Source organism: Schistocerca americana, chromosome 11, assembly GCF_021461395.2.
Source record: "Schistocerca americana isolate TAMUIC-IGC-003095 chromosome 11, iqSchAmer2.1, whole genome shotgun sequence".
Taxonomy (NCBI): domain Eukaryota; kingdom Metazoa; phylum Arthropoda; class Insecta; order Orthoptera; family Acrididae; genus Schistocerca; species Schistocerca americana.
Window position 1 is genome coordinate 60,754,524 of NC_060129.1, and position 20,384 is coordinate 60,774,907.

Sequence of the window (20,384 nt, forward strand, 5' to 3'; positions counted from 1 at the left end):
GGTTTCGGCGTGGCAATTACTCTTGCCTTCATACACTCCAGTAACCAAACCATTGCAGCAGGACCAAAATTCTTGATTGTTCAGCTCTAATGTCATCCAATCCTGCTGCTTTTCCCAATTTTCGTTTATTCAGGGCTGAATTCAATTCTTCAAGAGAGAAAGAATGAGATAAGATAATATTGTCTTGATCTGTTGGCCTAGATAATTGTTTCCTCTCTACATTTCTGGGTTTAGTTGATTTGCCATTAACGAGGAATTTCTGAGCGATTTGGTCTGGTTTGATATTAACATGTGTTGACTGTACTAAGTTTAACACAATAATTCCAGAGGTCGATTAGCATGAAGTAATACTAAGATACCGACAAAATAGTAAGATGGAATTTAACAATTTTGTTCCGTTTAACATGGAAGGGAAAAGCGTTCTCTCTTTTCGGACGCATATATACACTGAAATGACAAAGATCATGGCATAGCAGCTAATGTAGTGTCGGACCTCTACTTTGCCCTGTGTAGTGCTACAACCCGACGTGGCATGGAGCCAACAAGTTGTTGGAATTGTGCAGTGAACACATAGTGTGTTGTGGGCCGATCACTCTGTTCAGAAATAATTCAAAAGGCAATATCGCTTAAATACTGTTTACTAGATGAGCGGTTTGAACACACTAAAGGTGCCATCATCAGATCTGAATGTAGGTTAACATGTATAAATCATTTGAATAGAATATAATTTTTGATTCTGCGACAATAATTTTATATCAGCTGGTCTGCCTCATGTATCGATATATCCAAATGATTTATACATGTTAAGCTACATTCAGATCCGACGATGGCACCTTTAGTGTGTTGAAACGGGTCATCTAGTAAATATAATTTAAGCGGGATTGGCTTTTGAATTATTTCTACAAGTTGTTGGAAGTTGCCTAGAGACGTGCTGAGCCATGCTGCCTCTATAGCCGTCCATAATTGCGAAAGCGCTGTCAGCGTGGGATTTTGTGCATGAATTAGCTTCTCCGTTATGTCCCATAAATGTTCGATGGCGGGCAATCTGCCTGGCTAAATCATCCGCTCCAACTGGCCAGAGTGTTCTTCGAACCAATGACCCGGTAACATGGTGCGTAGTCATCCATGAAAATTCTGTCGTTTTTTGGGAACTGGCGTCCATGAGTGGCGGCAAATGCTCTCCAAGTAGCCGCACATATCCATTTCCAGCGAATTATCGGTTCAGTTAGACCAAAGGACGCAGTCCATTGCATGCAAACACAGCGAACACCATTACGGGACCTCCACCACCTTGCCTAGCGGCTTGTTGACAACTTGGTTCCATGGTTTTGTGGTGGCTGCTCCCCACTCGAAACATACCAGAGCTCTTACCTACTGAAATAGGGGCTAATCAGACCAGGCCACTGTTTTCCAACTGCCTAGGGTCCAACCAATATGGTCAAGAGGCCAGAAGAGGAACTGCAGGTGATGTCGTGCTGTTAGCAAAGGCACTCGAGTCGGTCACCTGCTGTCATAGTCCAAACTGCGGTTATTTCACGCAGTGTTGCTTGTCTGTCAGCACTGACAACGGTAGGCAAACGCCGCTGCTCTCAGTCGTTAAGTGAAGTCTGTCGGCCACTGCATTATCTGTGAGGAGAGGTAATGCCCGACACTTGGTATTCTCAGCATACTCCTGTGACTGTGGATCTAAGAATATCCAAATCCATAACGATTTCGGAAATGGAATGGCTCATGCCTCTAGTTCCAACTAGTACCCCGCATTCAAAGTCTTTTCATTCCCGTCCTGCGGCCACAATCTCGTCGGAAACCTTATCCCATGAATCACCTGTGACAGCCCCGCCATTGCACTGTCTTTTTATACCTTGTCTACATGATACTTCCACCATGTGCATATCATCAACCCATGACTTTCGTCCCTCAATGCATTTCTTTCCAGAAATTGCGCAGTAAAGTTTCAGTAAAATCTTGTTCCTCGCCACTCCACTTCGGAGTCACGCCAGCAGTCGTCTTGGACTCCTTTTGGAAGTGATGAAATGTCCCTGATGGATTAATTACTCAGGTAACACCATTGGGTAGTCCATGTTCGAGGTCCCTGTGCTCTCGAGACCCACTCAGTTTTCTCTTATTGCTCCTCAAGTGACAACACAAATCCCCTTCTCTTCTGACAACACAATACACCATGCCTCTTTGTGATGTCTCTCCTGACATCAAATAGTTCAAATGGCTCTGTGCACTATGGGACTTAACATCAAAGGTCATCAGTCCCCTAGACTTAGAACTACTTAAACCTAACTAATCTAAGGACATCACACACATCCATGGCCGAGGCAGGATTCGAGCCTGCGACCGTAGCAGCTGCGCGGTTCCAGACTGAAGCGCCTGGAACCGCTCGGCCACAGCAGCCGGCTCTCGTCTGGCGGGCTATCCGACATTATGTAGTCGTGCTCCGATGCTTCTATTCAGACACTGTAGGTGCAAACTGACCAATGGACGGGAACGCTAGAACTGCAAGTCAGTGTTCGACGGATTGCTTTTCACGCTTACGAACAAATTGAGACACCAAAAATATTCTTTTCCTACACCATTTTAGTTATTTCGTCAAAAACAGTGCTCTCGCCTAGCAAAATAATTCTCTCTGGATTGGTCCGTACATTTTTCTGTTCCAAAAAGCCGTGTGCGAAAATGCAATTTCTCAGAGAGTCATATCAATGGTGCTGACGATCACAGAGATACGGAGTCCAGAGTTTTGAATAACCCTTGGCCTTGTAAGAAACCTACAGAACACACTTCCGGAAGTCCGGACAAATTGAGCAAATGGCTTGGTTCTTTTGCGTTAGGTGTCATCTACGATAGACCTTAAGCGACTTATACACTGAAGATACCAATGAAACTGGTACACCTTCTTAATATCGTGTAGGGTCCCCCGGCGAGCACGCAGAAGTGCCGCAACAATACGTGGCATTGACTCTTGCCCCTTCCCGCCGAAGTTTCGAGTTCTCCCTTGGCATGGGCGTGTGTGTTATTCTTAGCATAAGCTGGTTTAAGTTAGTTTAAGTAGCGACCGATAACCTCAGCAGTTTGGTCCCTTAGGAATTCACACACATTTGAAAATTTTTGGGATGGGCTCGACTGATGTCTCAAGCAGTGCTGGAGGGGACTGACATTATGAATCGAGCAGAGCTGACCATAAATCCCTAAGCGTACGAGAGGGTGCAGGTCCCTTATCAACAGCACGTTGCAACGTAACCGAGATATGGTCAATAATGTTCATGTCTGGGGACTTTGGTGGCCAGCGGAAGTGTTTAAAGTCGGAAGAGTGCTAATGAAGCCACTCTATAGCAATTCTGGACGTGTGGGATGTGGCATAGACTTGCTCGAATTGTCCGTCAGAATGTACACTACTGGCCACTAAAATTGCTACACCAAGAAGAAATGCAGATGATAAAAGGATACTCATTGGACAAATATATTATACTAGAACTGACATGTGATTACATTTTCACGCAATTTGGGTGCATAGATCCTGGGAAATCAGTACCCAGAACAATCACCTCTGGCCGTAATAACGACCTTCATACGCTAGGGCATTGATTCAAACAGAGCTTCGATGGCGTGTACAGGTACAGCTGCCCATGCAGCTTCAGCAAGATACCACAGTTTTTCAAGTATAGTGACTGACGTATTATGACGAGCCAGTTGCTCGGCCACCATTGACCAGACGTTTTGATTTGGTGAGAGATCTGTAGAATGTGCTGGCCAGGGCAGCAGTCGAACATTTTCTGTATCCAGAAACGCCCGTACAGGACCTGCAACATGTGGTCGTGCATTATCCTGCTGAAATGTAGGGTTTCGCAGGGATCGAATGAAGGGTAGAGCCACGGGTCGTAACACATCTGAAATGTAACGTCCACTGTTCAAAGTGCCGCCAATGCGAACCAGGGGTGACCGAGATGTGTAACCAATGGCACCCCATACCATCACGCCGGGTGATATGCCAGTATGGCGATGCCGAATACACGCTTCCAATGTGCGTTCACAGCGATGTTGCCAAACACAGATGCGACCATCATGATGCTGTAAACAGAACCTGGGTTCATCCAAAAAAATGACGTTTTGCCATTCGTGCACCCAGTACGTTGCTGAGTATACCATCGCAGGCGCTCCTATCTGTGATGCAGCGTCAAGGGTAACCGCAGCCACGGTCTCCGAGCTGATAGTTCGTGCTTCTGCAAACGTCGTCGAACTGTTCGTGCAGATGGTTGTTGTCTTGCAAACGTCCCCATCTGTTGACTCAGAGATCGAGACGTGGCTGCACGATCCGTTACAGCCATGTGGATAAGATGCCTGTCATCTCGACTGCTAGTGATACGAGGCCGTTGGGATCCAGCTCGGCTTTCCGTATTACCCTCCTGAACAAACCGATTCTATATTCTTACACGAGGCGTCACAACAACGTTTCACCAGGCAACGCCGGTAAACTGCTGTTTTTGTATGAGAAATCGGTTGGAAACTTTCCTTATGTCAGCACGTTGTAGGTGTCGCAACCGGCGCCAACCTTGTGTGAATGCTCTGAAAACCTAATCATTTGCATATCACGGCATCTTCGTCCTGTCGGTTAAATGTCGCGTCTGTAGCACGTCATCTTCGTGGTGTAGCAATTTTAATCGCCGTTAGTGTATAATGGACATGCATGGATGCAGGTGATGAGAGAGGATGCTTACGTATGTGTGACCTGTGAGAGTCGCATCTGACGTATCAGGGGTCCCATATCACTCCAATTGCTCACGCCCCACACCATTACACAGCCTGCACCGGCTTCTACAGTCCCCTGCTGACATGTACGGTCCACGGATTCATGAGGTTGTCTCCAGACCCGTATACGTCCATCTGCTCAATATAATCTGAAACGAAACTCGTCCCACCAGTCAACATGTTTCCAGTCATTAGCAGTCCACTGTCGGTACTGACGGGCCCAGGCGATGCTTAAAGCTCCGTGTCGTGGAGTCATCAAACGTACACGAAAGCCCAAATCGATGATGGTTCGTTGAATGGTTAGCACGCTGACATTTGTTGATGACTCAACATTTAAATCTGTAGCAATTTTCGGGACGTTGCACTTCTGTCACGTTGAACGATTCTCTTCAGTAAATGTTCGTGCCGTTCCGGTAGGACCCTTTTTCAGTCGCAGCTATGCCGGAGATTTGATGTTTTACCGAATTCCTCATGTTCACGATACATTCGTGAAATGGTCGTACGGGTAATTCCCTTCATCGCTACCTCGGAGATGCTGTGTCTTGCCGGCCGATGTGGTCGAGCGGTTCTAGGCGCTTCAGTCTGGCACCGCGTGACCGCTACGGTCGCAGGTTCGAATCCTGCCTCGGGCGTGGATGTGTGTGATGTCCTTAGGTTAGTTAGGTTTAAGTAGTTCTAAGTCTAGGGGACTGACGACCTCAGATGTTAAGTCCCATAGTTCTCAAAGCCATTTGAACCATTTGTTTTGCTGTGTCCTATCGCTCGTGCGCCGACTGTAACACCACGTTCAGACTCACTTAAATCTTGCTAACTTGACGCTGTAGCAGCAGTAACCGATCTAACAACTGCGCCAGACACTTGTTGGCTCACATAGGCGTTGCCGATCGGAGCGACGTATTCTGCTTGTTTAGATATCTCTGTATTTGAATACGCATGCCTATACCAGTTTTTTGGCGCTTCAGAGTAAAAGCACCATTTGTTCATGTGCCGTCCCAGAGAAAGTCTTCAAAAACTATCATTTGTGGTACGAAAACTACCACTTGTGGGGATGGCGAAATCTATAATTTCCCTTAGTGCAAAATCGTCGAAATTTTTACCGCGTGTTCTTAGGATAATGTTCTCAGGTAACTCTGAAACGTTCAGTGATGCCATTATTCGTTACCGAGATCCAGAGTTTCAAAATTTCTTATACACGTAAAATATGAACTTAATTTGCGGTCTGAGGCGTAAATGTAGTGCACATATGGCATGTGTTCTAGGGTCATTGGAAGGATTCTGAGGTCATTAACAATGTTTTTTGTCAGCATTTTTTTAGCAGTCAAACTTTATGACGGTCTGTCTGTAATAATGGACATGCCTGTACAAATATCTCGAAAGCGGTACTGCAGTGAGAAAGAATGGTCTCAAAAGGGTCTCTACATGTCTGTAAAATTACGGCAAAAATATCTGTTAGGTCTACAACTTTGCTTCCGCTGTTTTTCAATAGACGGCAATAGAGGCAAGTGGGATTCGGGTGGTTGGTCATATGTGTAATACTTGGGCATCATTGGTCATATGTGTAATATTTACCGGCCGGAGTGGCCGAGCGGTTAAAGGCGCTACAGTCTGGAACCGCACGACCGCTACGGTCGCAGGTTCGAATCCTGCCTCGGGCATGGATGTGTGTGATGTCCTTAGGTTAGTTACGTTTAAGTAGTTCTAAGTTCTAGGGGACTTACGACCACAGCAGTTGAGTCCCATAGTACTCAGAGCCATTTGAACCATTTTTGTGTAATACTTAGGCATCTGTAAATGTGATGGCATAAAAATATTAGTCGATTTGTGATTGGATCGTAAGGCTATTCTCGATTAAGTACGTCAACTTATGTACCCATTACTCGCCATTTGCGGGAAGTTTTAATTTTCTGCTTTAACGTGAAGAAATCTGCAGCTGTGGTTCTTAAAATGCTGGTTAAGATCAATGGTGAGGGAACTATTAGTGGAAGAAGGCGTAAAGAATGTTTTCAACGCCTTAAGAATGGTGATTTTGATGTCGAAGACAGGCACGGCGGTGGAAGAAAGAACGTTTTCGTAGCTACTGAAACAGACGAAGACAGTCACAGGATATCATTATGGAAAGCAGTTGATGTGTTCGAGACCAGCACTGAAACACAGATGGCCACAATACAACGGTAGACACGTAAAGGGAATTTTGCAGCAGGTCAGTGCTCGACCCCATATCGCAAAATCCGTAAAAATATACATGGAAACGTATGAGAAGTCTTGTCCCTCCCGCCGTATTCTCCATATTTTGCTCTCTCTGACTACCAGCTTTTTCGATGGAAAACGTAAATGAGCGTTTGGCGTCATTGGCCGGGAGGCCCCTTACGGGGCAGGTCCGGCCGCCTTGGTGCAAGTCTTACTACATTTGACGCCACATTGGGCGACAAGCGCACCGGATTTGGATGAAATGACGATAACATAACACACAGTCCCTGAGCGGAGAAAATCTCTGACTCAGCCGGGAATCGAACACAGGCTCGTAGGACGGCAATCCGTCACGTTGACCAATCAGCTACTAGGACGGACACATTTTTTCGGTCAGTGGCATACAGTCTGGCTGACCAGCACTTCCGATCACATGAACAAGTGTGAAGTTGAATCGATTCACGGATCCCCACAAAAGACGCCCAGTTCTTCCACCACGGGATTCGTATGCTATCCGAAAGATGGGAGAATGTAGTGGCCAGCGATGGGCAATACTATGAATTTTTTTTTGTAAGTTTTTCACAATAAAGCCCCGAACGTCGCAAAAAAACGGCGGAAGCAAAGTTGTAGACCTAGTAAGACTGCAAATTCAGTAAAATACAAGTGAAATGACAGCCTATGGCCACTTTGTACTTGTTATTAAGAGTGACTGGAAAATGAGATGAAGTGCAGATGTTGCAAATGTACTTGACAAAGATATGTTGTCGAAATTAGCTAACTGCACGAATACATAAAAATCGCAATACAGCCAACTACGTTTATTAGAAAATGGATGTACGAGATATTAACCAAATGAAAGAAACAACGGAGAGAGAGAAATAGAAAAAAAGGAAGGAATTGTAAGAATTAGTGAGGGACTGAAAGAATGACAGATACAAGGTGGTAGAGAGAAAGAGGGGCATTGTAAGAGAAAGTGAATGCACTGGTGAGAGCTTAAAAGAATGAAAGAAAGGTGGGGAGAGAGGAAGATGGAGATTGTAAGAAAGAGTGAGTGAATGAGTGGGCGTTAAATGAATTTAAAAAAAATAGGTACCTGAGAAAGAAGAAAAAACAGTGAGGGAAAGATGGGAGGAATTTGTGCGTCAGAGCTCAAAAGAATGAAAGGAAGGTGGGGAGAGAGAAAGATGGTAATTGTAAGAAAGAGTGAATGAAAGAGTGGGGGTTAAATGAATTTTAGAAAAATAGGTACCTGAGACAGAAGAAAAAGGAGTGAAGCAAAGATGGGAGGAGTTTGTGTGTGAGAGCTTAAAAGAATGAAAGGGAGGTGGGGAGAGAGAAAGATGGAGATTGTAAGAAAGAGTGAATGAGTGAGTGGGGGTTAACTGAATTTAAAAAAAATTGGTACCTGAGAAAGAAGAAAAAAGAGTGAGGCAAAGATGGGAGGAATTTGTGTGTGAGAGCTTAAAAGAATGAAAGGAAGGTGGGGAGAGAGAAAGATAGAGATTGTAAGAAAGAGTGAATGAATGAGTGGGGGTTAAATGAATTTAAAAAAGTAGGTACCTGAGACAGAAGAAAAAGGAGTGAGGCAAAGATGGGAGGAATTTGTGTGTGAGAGCTTAAGAGAATGAAAGGAAGGTGGGGAGAGAGAAAGATGGAGATTGTAAGAAAGAGTGAATGAATTAGTGGGGGTCAAATGAATTAAGAAAATAGGTAGCTGAGACAGAAGAAAAAAGAGTGAGGCAAATATGGGAGGAATTTGTGTGTGTGTGTGTGTGTGTGTGTGTGTGTGTGTGTGTGTGTGTGTGTGGTAGGAATAAAGGGAAGAAGAGGGTAAGAAGGAAATGGGGAGCTGTAGATGTAATGTAGATCTGGTATACGGTGCGTGGAGACGTGAGCAGGAAGCGCGCGTAGCTGCCAGATACGGCGTGCTGCGTAATCCGCGGTTGCGCGACAACGTTGTACGGTTTCCGTGTGTGTAGGAGGCGGAGGCGGAGGCGTCGTCTGGGGAGCGCTGTCTGTCTGTCGCCGGCCGTAGCGTGTGGCGGCGTCGGCATCGCCCGACCGTGAATTTGCGGCGCCGACATCCGACAGCCGACCAAGCATCACACACCACGCACATCGCCGCTGGCGCCTTTGTTCACGTGACCCACTGACCTCCCGACATCTACGCGGATACTCTGCAAATCGCATTTCAGTGTCTGGCAGATGGTTCATAGAACCACCTCAATAATTCTCTATTATTCCAATGTCGTATAGCGCGCGGAAAGAACAAACACCTACATCTTTCCCCACGAGCTCTCCCATATTTTAACATGGTCATCGTTTCTCCCTCTGTACGTCGGCGTCAACAAAATATTTTCGCATTCGGAGGAGAAAGATGGTGATTGGAATTTCGTGAGAAGGTTCCTCCACAACGAAAGACGCCCCCATGTCTTAATGATGTCCACCCGAAATCCTGTATCATGTCAGTGACACACTCTCCCTATTTCGCGACAATACAAAACGTGCTGCCCTTATTTGAACTTTGACAATATACTCTGACAATGTTATGTGGTAAGAATCCCATACCACGCAGCACCCCCTCCCCCCCCCCCCCCCGCCCACCCCCACCCATAAGCCATGGACCTTGCCGTTGGTGGGGAGGCTTGCGTGCCTCAGCGGTACAGATAGCCGTACCGTAGGTGCAACCACATTGGAGGGGTATCTGTTGAGAGGCCAGACAAACATGTGGTTCCTGAAGAGGGGCAGCAGCCTTTTTAGTAGTTGCAGGAGCAACAGTCTAGATGACTGACTGATCTGGCCTTGTAACATTAACCAAAACGGCCTTGCTGTGCTGGTACTGCGAATGGCTGAAAGCAAGGAGAAACTACAGCCGTGATTTTTCCCGAGGGCATGCAGCTTTACTGTATGGTTAAATGACGATGGGGCTCTCTTGGGTAAAATGTTCCGGAGGTAAAATAGTCCCCCATTCGGATCTCCGGGAGGGGACAACTCAAGAGGACGTCGTTATCAGGAGAAAGAAAACTGGCTTTCTACGGATGGGAGCGTGGAATGTCAGATCCCTTAATCGGGCAGGTAGGCTAGAAAATTTGAAAAGGTAAATGGATAGGTTAAAGTTAGTTATAGTGGGAATTAGTGAAATTCGGTGGGAGGAGGAACAAGACTACTGGTCAGGTGACTACAGGGTTATAATTACAAAATCAAATAGCGGTAATGCAGGGGTAGGATTAATAATGAATAGGAAAATAGGAATTCGGGTAAGCTACTACAAACAGCATAGTAAACGCATTATTGTGGCCAAGATAGATACGAAGCCCACGCCTACCACAGTAGTACAAGTTTATATGCCAACTAGCTCTGCAGATGACGAAGAAATTGACGAAATGTATGATGAGATAAAAGAAATTATTCAGATAGTGAAGGGAGACGAAAATTTAATAGTCATGGGTGACGAATTTGGTAGTAGGAAAAGAGAGAGAACGAAATGTAGTAGGTGAATATGGAGTGAGGCTAAGAAATGAAGAGCAAGCCGCCGGGTAGAATTTTTCAGAGAGCATAACTTAATCATAGCTAACACTTGGTTCAAGAATCATGAAATAAGGTTGTATACATGGAAGAAGCCTACAAATACTAGAAGGTATCAGATACATTATACAATGGTAAGATAGAGATTTAGGAATCAGGTTTTAAATTGTAAGACATTTCCAGGGGCAGATGTGGAATCTGACCACAATCTATTGGTTATGAACTGTAGATAAAAACTGAAGATACTGCAAACAGGTGGGAATTTAAGGAGATGGGACCTGGATAAACTGACTAAACAAGAGGTTGTACAGGGTTTCAGGGAGAGCATAAGGGAACAATTGACAGGAATGGGGGAAAGAAATACAGCAGAAGAAGAATGGGTAGCTTTGAGAGATGTGGTGGTGAAGACAGCAGAGGATCAAGTAGGTAAAAAAACGAGGGCTAGTAGAAATCCTTGGCTACCAATAGCGATATTGAATTTAATTGTTGAAAGGAGAAAATATAAAAATGCAGTAAATGAAGTACGCAAAAAGGAATACAAATGTCTCAAAAATGAGATCGCTAGGAAGTGCAAAATGGCTAAGCAGGAATGGCTAGAGGACAAATGTAAGGATGTAGAGGCTTATCTCACTGGAGGTAGATAGATACTGCCTACAGGAAAATTAGAGAGACCTCTGGAGAAAGGAGTACCACTTGTATGAATATTAAGAGCTCAGATGAAAACCCAGTTCTACGCAAAGAAGAGAAAGCAGAAAGGTGGAAGGAGTATATAGACAGTCTATAAAAGAGCGATGTACTTGAGAACAATATTATGGAAATGGAAGAGAATGTAGATGAAGATGAAAGGGGAGATATGATACTGCGTGAAGATTTTGACAGAGAACTGAAAGACCTGAGTCGAAACAAGGCCCCGGGAGTAGACAACATTCCATTAGAATTACTGACAGTCTTGGGAGAGCCAGTCATGACAAAACTCTACCATTTAATGAGCAAGATGTATGAGACAAGCGAAATACCCTCAGCCTTCAAGAAGAATATAATAATTCCAATCCCAAAGAAAGCAGGTGTTGACAGATGTGAAAATTACCGAACTAACAGTTTAATAAGTCACAGCTGCAAAATACTATCGAGAATTCTTTACAGACGAATGGAAAAACTGGTACAAGCCGACCTCGGGGAAGATCAGTTTGGATTCTGTAGAAATATTGGAACACGTGTGGCAATACGGACCCTACGACTTATCTTAGAAGCTAGATTAAGGAAAGGCAAACCTACGTTTCTAGCATTTGTGGAGTTACAAAAATCTTTTGACAATGTGCAGTATAGAAAACAAAAGAAAAATTCGGAGTGCGAATTAAAATCCCTGGAGAAGAAATAAAAACTTTGAGGTTTTGCACGACATTGTAATTCAGTCAGAGACAGCTAAGATCATGAAAGAGCAGTTGTACGGAATGGACAGTGTCTTGAAAGGCGGATATACGATGAACATCAACAAAAGCAAAACGAGGATAATGGAATGTTGTCGAATTAAGTGGGGTGATGCTGAGGGAATTACATTAGGAAATGAGACACTTAAAGTTGTAAAAGAGTTTTGCTTTATGGGGAGCAAAATAACTGATGATGGTCGAAGTAGAGAGGATATAAAATGTAGACTGGCAGTGGCAAGGAAAGCGTTTCTGAAGAAGAGAAATTTGTTAACATTGAGTATAGATTTAAGTGTCAGGAAGTCGTTTCTGAAAATATTTGTATCGAGTGTAGCCACGTATAGAAGTGCAACGCGGACGATAAATAGTTTGGACAAGAAGAGAATAGAAGTTTTCGAAATGTGGTGCTATAGAAGAATGCTGAAGGTTAGATGGGTATATCACATAACTAATGAGGAGGTATTGAATCGAATTACGGAGAAGAGAAATTTGTGGCACAACTTGATTAGAAGAAGGGATCGGTTGGTATTCTGAGGCATCAAGGGATCACCAGTTTAGTATTGGGGGGGGGGGGGGGGGGGGCAGCGTGGAGGGTACAAATCGTAGAGGGAGACCAAGAGATGAATACACTGTACAGATTCACAAGGATGTAGGTTGCAGTAGGTACTGGGAGATGAAGCTTGCACAGGATGGAGTAGCATGGAGAGCTGCATCAAACCAGTATCTGGACTGAAGACCACATCAACAACATCCCTTGTCAATAGCACTCAACACTTGGTGTGTGTTCAAATGGTTCAAATGGCTCTGAGCACTAAGGAACTTAACATCTGAGGTCATCAGTCCCCGAGAAAATAGAACTACTTAAACCTAACTAAGCTAAGGACATCACACACATCCATGCCCGAGGCAGGATTCGAACCTGCGACCGTAGCGGTCGCGCGGTTCCAGCCTGAAGCGCCTAGAACCGCTCGGCCACACTGGCCGGCCTTGGTGTGTGTAAAGAGCTAGTCGTGTTTCACAAGAACGATGTTTTCTAAATCCGTGTTGACTGCGGAATAATAGATCATTCTCGTCGAGCTGATTCAAAATGTTCACATACAATATATGTTGCGAAATCCTGCATATCGACATTAATGATATGGGCCTGTAATTTTGTAGATTACTCCTACTATCTTTCTTGAATATTGGTGTGACCTGTGCAACTTTCCAGTGTTCTGGGTACGGATCTTTCGTCGAGCGAACGGTTGTATATGATTGTTATGAGTGTTACGTATGGAGCTATTGCATCAGCATATTCTGAAAGGAACCTCACAGGTTACCGTCTCGAGCAGAAGACTTACTTTTATTAAGAGATTTAAGTTGCTTCACTACTCCGAGAATATCTACTTCTACGTTACTCGTGTTGGCAGCTGTTCTTGATTCAAATTCTGGAATACTTATTTTGAATTCTTTTGTGAAGGCATTTCGAAAGGCTGCGTTTAGTAACTCTGCTTTGGCAGCACTGCCTTCGATAGTATCTCCTTAGCTATCGCGCAGAGAAGGCATTGATTATCTCCTGCCGCTAGCATACTTCAAATACGACCAAAATCTTTTTGGATTTTCTGCCAGGTTTCGAGACTCCTGCCGCTAGCATACTTCAGATACGACCAAAATTTCTTTGGATTTTCTGCCAGGTTTTGAGACGAAGTTTCGTTGTGGAAACTATTATAAGCATCGCTACATAGTCCGCAATTGCCTGCGGTGGCCAGGCAAATTGCTCATATTTGGAGACGGCGACATTGTGTTCAAAGTTGCGTTCACGCCTGTGCGACTTGTCCATAGTCACCATGGGTTACGTTTGTGTTTGCTTTATACCAAGAGAGAGAGAGAGAGAGATGAAATGTTTCTTTTTATGTGTAAATAAATTTAAGCCCCAAAACTAAAATAATGTATGAAACCTACGTAAGAAGCGCTGTATTTTTGTATTAATTCCGTGTATTGTCTTTAAATTGCCTTATAATGTAAAATTGTAATTAATTCTTAAATGCGTGATCGAAATTGTATTTTCTAACTGGTAAATAATGCACCAGACGCAACGCGAGCGGCGTCAACAATCAAATTTTATGCGATCAGTCGCTCCCGAAAGAAGCGAAGCGAAGTCTCTGGAACATTTTTCCACATAAGAGGCTTCCAGAACAGGAAAACACTGAGGAAAAATGACAGTAAAGTTGCCTTCAGTTGTCTACTTGTATATAATCGCGAAGCGGCGTCTGGATCGCTCTCTCCTGAAGCCCCTCCCCCCCACCCTCTATTTATGTATTGATGTCTCCGCTCTTGTCTATAGATCTCTCTTAATTATCGCTCTCTCGAATGATTTGGTACTTGAAAGATATTTCCAAGTTGTATAAAGTATTTAGCTATGTAAAAGTACCCGCAACATACGAATAATTCAACAACATTAACCTTGCCTGCCAACTTTTCTATGTTTCAGCTAGGAGAAGCGCAAGACCGCCGACATGTCTTTCTTGAGGGTATTTTTGTTTTATCGTTGCAGCTACAAGAATGCGTGATTTTTTTCTCCAGACGCGTTTCGCTTTATCGAGGTAAAGCATCATCAGTGGTCTGTAATTAAGTACATTTGAATTTTGATTTGCTTTCAGATCGAAAAACAGTTCGTTAAGAAGAAGGTGATTTGTACTTACGGTTATTTTCGGCTTATTTTCTCGCTTACATAGAGAAATGCCGTCTGCTAGCACATTGTTGTGTTTCTGCGTTGGACACTGATAATTTTGATGTAATTTTTAGTTCTTCTGCTACACTATGCATTTCTTATGTTTTTCACAACACACTTTTTTGCAAGCCACTATATTCTGTCTGCTTTTGTACCTCTAAGTATGTGTTCTGGTTTTGTAGTGTTGCCAACAAAGCTTTCCACTACTTTGCCTTTGACCAACAACTTTTTTTATTAAATTATTGTATGTGTGTAGTTCTATGTAATTAAGTTTGTGTGTATTTATGTAGTGCGTAAGAGCAGGGAAGGAACAGCAATGAAGGGTTTTTTTATAGGCGAGGGATAAATCATGATGAGTGGACGTAAGTGTATAGCAGTATGATGGAGTGTGAGTCAGAGGAGAAGGTGAGGAGCGAGAAGTGGAATGAAACTGTGACTGAGGTGGAGGGGCGGGTGGTGTTGTGGGAGAGTGGGAGGGGGTGTACCATGGAAAAGGCTCTTCCCTTCCCTTCATTGTGTATAGGGTCTGGTTTAAATATTTATTTGGTTATTGAGCAACTGTTTATTTTGTGTTAATGCTTTTTGTATGTGGAAATTTTCTTGGAAAGGGAGGAAGTGTCGATCTTTACTGATTTTTATGATAATCATATCGTTTTCAATATTGCTTGGTCTACGGTGTTCTTGCTTTAGATGATCCGCAAATGTTCAATGATTTGTACCGTATTTAAATGCTCTGATGTTTTATTTATATGTTGTGTCGAATATGCTCCCAGTGATTCCAGTACATCTGCTCACAGGCTCTGCAACTGAGCTGATAGATACCACATTGTTCCTATCTGTCTGGTTTTGATTTTAGTTTTGGGATGTGCTGTTGTATGGGATTGTTTGTTTTGTAAGCAATGTTTATGCCTTGTTTTCTGAATACGTTACCTATTCTATTTGTGGACTTGTTGTGGTAGGTCATTGTATGCCATTTTTTTTGTTGTAGTGCCAGTTGTATGAGTTGGTGTGGTTTGGTTAGTTTTTTTTCATTATTTGTGTCTTTATTTTCTTGTTCGTTGCAACGACAACAAAACTACCGTCAAAAATTATAAAGCAAGTACCTACCGAAGTAAAGAATTTATTGCCAACACATGGTTTGCTGGTCGCTGCAGAACACTATTTATGTTCGAATTTGTAGCAGCCATTCGTGCGTCGCTGGGATCTGTTAAGCCGATCTGTAAACGCAGTTTCCGGGCAGCACTTCTGTGAATAGCGAGAAATATTAATGATCTGCATACGGCCAGCAAACGATGTACGCCGTCAGTCCACTCCACAGTACCAAAGCAGGTAAGACAAAATCTTGAATTATTAATTTTCTCTCTCTTAGTGGTAAATTTATCTATGCCGTGTGATAATTCAAACCTATCTTTTTTTTTTTTTTTTACTTGGCTGCTTCTTTTAAGTAACGGCATTCCAGTTAATTTCCTCTTGCCAAAATTTATTTTTCAATTACCACTAGCGAGAGACACACAAAATAGGTTCAAATGGCTCTGAGCACTATGGAACTCAACATCTGAGGTCATCAGTCCCCTAGAACTTAGAACTACTTACACCTAACTAACCTAAGGACATCACACACACACCCATGCCCGAGGCAGGATTCGAACCTGCGACCGTTCTTGAGTGAAGCGCCTAGAACCGCTCGGCCACATCGGCCCGCTTACAAAATAGGACACCTTTCTTTTCTAAAGTAACAATTCAAAGATGCGAGTATGTTCTACGAGTCAAAATGGCATGCAGACCTAGGCTGTAAACAATGGTGACTGCCGCATTAGTTCGCTTTGGGAAACTGTGCAGTAAAGTTTCAATAAAATCTAATAAAAACGACACACTCAGCTGACAACAGTCAAGGGGTACCTCGTGTCGGGCATGGACTGCTCGAGGTGGACACCTGCAGATATACTTACCCACGCTATAACCATCCATAACAGGGCATTTGACTGTTTCCTGGAAACTGTCTTGAATTATTAATTCTCTCATTTTATGCTCCTAACATGCTGTATTCCTCTTGAATTTCAGTATTCTCTTATAAAAACGGAAATGATATTCAAATAATTTGAAAGCCCGCTAAAACGTTCCATTCTAATCATGTGATGACTGTGACGTGACTGGATAGCTCGCTGATCCTACTGTCATACGCTAATGCACACTGATGTCTTGCTTTGGTTCAAATGTTTCGGAAAATGGGTTACAAATGATGTGTAGTACCATATTGTACAAATACATCTACAAAAACTCCTCGGGTTCAAGCCGTTTATTGCTTGTCAACTTGTCTTTACGGTACTGTCGCCTCTTTTCTTATTCAATTTATCAGCGTCACTAAGTCGCTGGTTTGCTTGCCCGTGAGTGGCAACAGCAGCGCTTATCGATAAGTGCACTCTCGTACTATGTCTAGAGCGACCGCTAGTGTCTCCGGGTCGTCGTCTGACGCAGTTCAGTCGGGCATGGAGCTCCAATGAGGTCTGCACTGCCAGTACTCGCCGACCGCTGGCGACACACATGCACTGACCGCCGGAAGGAGGCTGGAGCTGGAACGACAGTTGGTTGGTCGTTCGGCCGACGTGCATTTGGTCTCTTTACGGTTTCTGGGCCTCGTCAGTTGGTCATCTTGCCGGACGTGCGTCGGTTCATTCCTTGAGCGGAGAGTTACCTCTGCACGTTTGGAACCGAGCCAGTGTGCCCGGCCAACACCGACTGAAAGGAAGGCCTCGGCGCTTGTTGGTGACGTCACGTCAGCTAGGCACGGCGAGCGCCAGGTCTATTGCAGGCATACTCATAATGGTGGTGTCTCCCTCTCTGACACAGGAAAATGTGGAACTATTGGCGGTAGTTGACCAACACACGTTCTTCTGAGAGATTTCTGCAATCAATTACTTGTGCAATTCATTACACTTAACTTAAATTTGCACCTGTCTTAAGGATTGACATACAAAAGAACTTCATGGTGCAGCAGGAACAGAATTCGTGCTTCTTTTCATAATCTGAGGAAGTTACGTTTGTACTGGGTTGCTTTTACAAGAAACTGTCAACATATTGGCGGTCTTCTTTACGTATCTTGGTTGACTATGGGGTGAGGAGCACTGAATGTTAATGAAATATCTGGCGATTGCACACGTTGGGGGAGGGGGTGGGGGACAGAAGAAGAGGCAAAAGAGAGACACTTGTTTTATCAAATAAAATTTTTTTATCTTATAAAGTTTCTCCTTTCAGTTGCAAGAGGGGAATATTTATCTTATCTAATGTGCTTCTTTAAAAAAGTTTAAGCTCAGCAGTATTTTCGATGTATGAAGCTATTTTGTTTCCTGTTTAGAATTCCTTTCGTTGAAAACGACTGCAGTCTAATGACTGGCAACAGTTGGACATTTACACATGTAAATTAGTTCACATTTCAAGTGACGATGCCAAACGATAATAAATAAATAAATAAAAGAAACGAGTTCTTTGTAAGGCGGTTGGGGTACGTTTCGATACCAAAATGGATCAAGTAAATACAGTTACTTGAATGTAAAATTTCCGAAGCTTGCAATGGGGCAAAGCGTCTTCTCATATTGATCTCCGTTTGTTTCGACAGGATTCAGTGATACAGAACTATGATGTTCATTTGTAGCTTTACTATAGTAAGAAAATCTTTCATCTAAATAAAACTGCAGAATCCAAAACAATACCAAACAGTTTGTCCAAAAATAATAGATTTATATTGATAAGAACGCCCAGGCGTTTCCGCCTGTAACAGACCTCGCGTTCACCGTGCCTAGCTGACGTGACGTCACCAACAAGCGCCGAGGCCTTCCTTGGAGTCGGCATTGGCCCGGCTCGACGTGTCCTCGAGTTGAGCTGGGTTGCATCTGTAGTGAGCTCCGGGCAGCCAAGACTCGCCCGACCGAACCCGACACTCATACCTTCAGGGGGGACGACCTTCGTTGGTCATTCGGTCGGTCGTCTCAACGAACGACGTGTATTTGGTCGCTGACCGCTTATGGAAACTCTGTGTTTGTGTCGACTTGTAATTTCTCCCAGTTGACCCACGGTGACTGGTTTTACGATTATCGGAGTTCTTGGTGCAAGTGTTTACGTGGAACTATGTGTAGCTTCTGTGATTTCCACTGAGCAGATGAATGCTGGAGTAGCCAGTTGATGCTCTCCAGCACGGCGTGTAGTTCCACAGTCTTTCTTCATATTTTTCAGTGATTATTGTGCCTTGGCTGCATCTCAGCGCCAATATTTGAAGACGTAGTTCTGCTGGTATCTTCGACCTCGCAGATATTTTCGGTTGTGGTGCCGTTGGCCGGGTGGAAGGGAATTGATTAGGTTGTTGGTTGGTCCTTTAGCCGACCGTAGGTCGTCTTGCCATCCGATTATTTAGTATTACGCTTGGCTGCCTGTCTCACCTAAACTTACGTTAGTGTTTCCTCCCCAGCCCGACCCTTGGAACACTTCTGAGCACCACTGTTCTGTTGTTTGTGATTGAGATTTTCTTTTGTCGCAAGTACTGTGCCAGGCCTTCAGCCGTGTATTAATTTGGTCTGTTCTATGTTCAGTATATGGCTTTCAGCCGAACCTTATGTGAAGTATTTTAAGATTAGGGCTTCAGCCGCGTTTTATTTAAAATTCTTGTTAGCTCTGTATTTAGGCCTTCAGCCGCGTTTATTTTAAAATTTGTGGCTTTCAGCCGTACTGTGCAAATGCTCATCTTAAGTTTTGTCTTTAACTATTTACAATGCCCCAGTAGCTGAGTGGTCAGCGTGACGGATTGCCGTCCTCTGGGCCCGGGTTCGATTCCCGGCTGGGTCGGAGATTTTCTCCGCTCAGGGACTGGGTGTTGTGTTGTGTTCATCATCATTTCATCCCCATCCGGCGTGCAGGTCGCCCAATGTGGCGCCGAATGTAATAAGACCTGCGATATGGCGGCCGGACCTGCCCCGCGAGGGGCCTCCCGGCCAATGACGCCAAACGCTCATTTCCAACTATTTACAATAATTGTTTGGGCCTTCAGCCGTGAAGATATTCCAATTTTTCTTAAGATGGCTTTCTGTTGTACTGGGTAAAAGGTTGCCTTTTATTATTTTTAAATATTATTGGGCCTTCAGCTGAAGAATTATTTCAAATATTCCTTAATATGGCTTGGAGCCGAAATTTGTAAGTGCTTGCCTTTTAAACAATTTCCTCTGGTCATCTAGAATGTTATTTGGACCTTCAGCTGAGAAGATATTTTAATTTTACGTAATTATGGCCTTCAGGCGTTTGTTTAAATCCTTGTGTTTTAAAATGAATTATTTAAACCCTTTGTTATTGAGATGCAAGGGCCTTGCCACAGTGGATACACCGGTTCCCGTGAGTTCACCGAAGCGCTGTCGGGCGTGGTCGGCATTTGGATGGGTGACCATCCAGGCCTCCATGCGCTGTTGCCATTTTACGGGGTGCACTCAGCCTGGAGATGCCTATTGCGGAGCTACTCGCCCGAATAGTAGCGGCTCCGGTCACAGAAAACCATCATAACGACCGGGAGAGCGGTGTGCTGACCATATGCCCCTGCTGGCCGCATTCTCAACTGAGGATGACACGGCGGTCGGATGGTTCCGATGGGCCACTTGTGGCCTGAAGACGGAGTGCTTTTTGTTATTGAGAAGTTACTTTGGCCATCAGCCGTGAATTGTTCCTTGTTTTAAAGAGGAATGACTTTGTGTTTTAAAGGCAATACACTTTTTGTGTTCTTGTGTAACTAAGACTAACTGGTCTTGGCACCT

General features: G+C 44.0%; 1 protein-coding gene across 1 annotated transcript in view; it reads right to left on the reverse strand.

The window, feature by feature from the left end:
- The window catches only part of LOC124553239 (tbc2 translation factor, chloroplastic-like), a 486,991-nt gene that overhangs the window by 144,871 nt on the left and 321,736 nt on the right, over positions 1-20,384 (reverse strand). The gene's annotated exons all lie outside the window — the stretch shown is intronic.